We start from the raw sequence: 417 nt of genomic DNA on the forward strand, positions 1-417 counted from the left end.
TTGTTTCTGCTGGTCTTGCACACCTTGGTTTCTTGAAGTGTAGGGAGTTTGTTTTTGAAACAGGTTTCTGAAGGAAACATAGATACTCCTCTTCTATAGCAAATATTTCCTGAATACTCTGCTGTGGGGAGGCTTGCTAATCCAGCTTGCCCCAGGTGGGATGCTCAGCCTGTTGGAAACATGGATCACTCTGGAATGATGGGGCAGCAGCTTGAGAAAGTACTATAAATAATAATAGTATTATGTTATTATTATTATTATTATTATAATTATTATTATATTTATATCCCAAGTTTTCCCCAGACTGGGATTCTAGGCGACATCCACAAATTAAAACAACACAGATGAAATGTGAAAAGCCAAAAACATCTAAACTATATTATTTAAAAGATAATTCTCTTTTGCTGATTACAGCCT

Source organism: Podarcis muralis, chromosome Z (genome assembly GCF_964188315.1).
Source record: "Podarcis muralis chromosome Z, rPodMur119.hap1.1, whole genome shotgun sequence".
Taxonomy (NCBI): Eukaryota; Metazoa; Chordata; class Lepidosauria; order Squamata; family Lacertidae; genus Podarcis; species Podarcis muralis.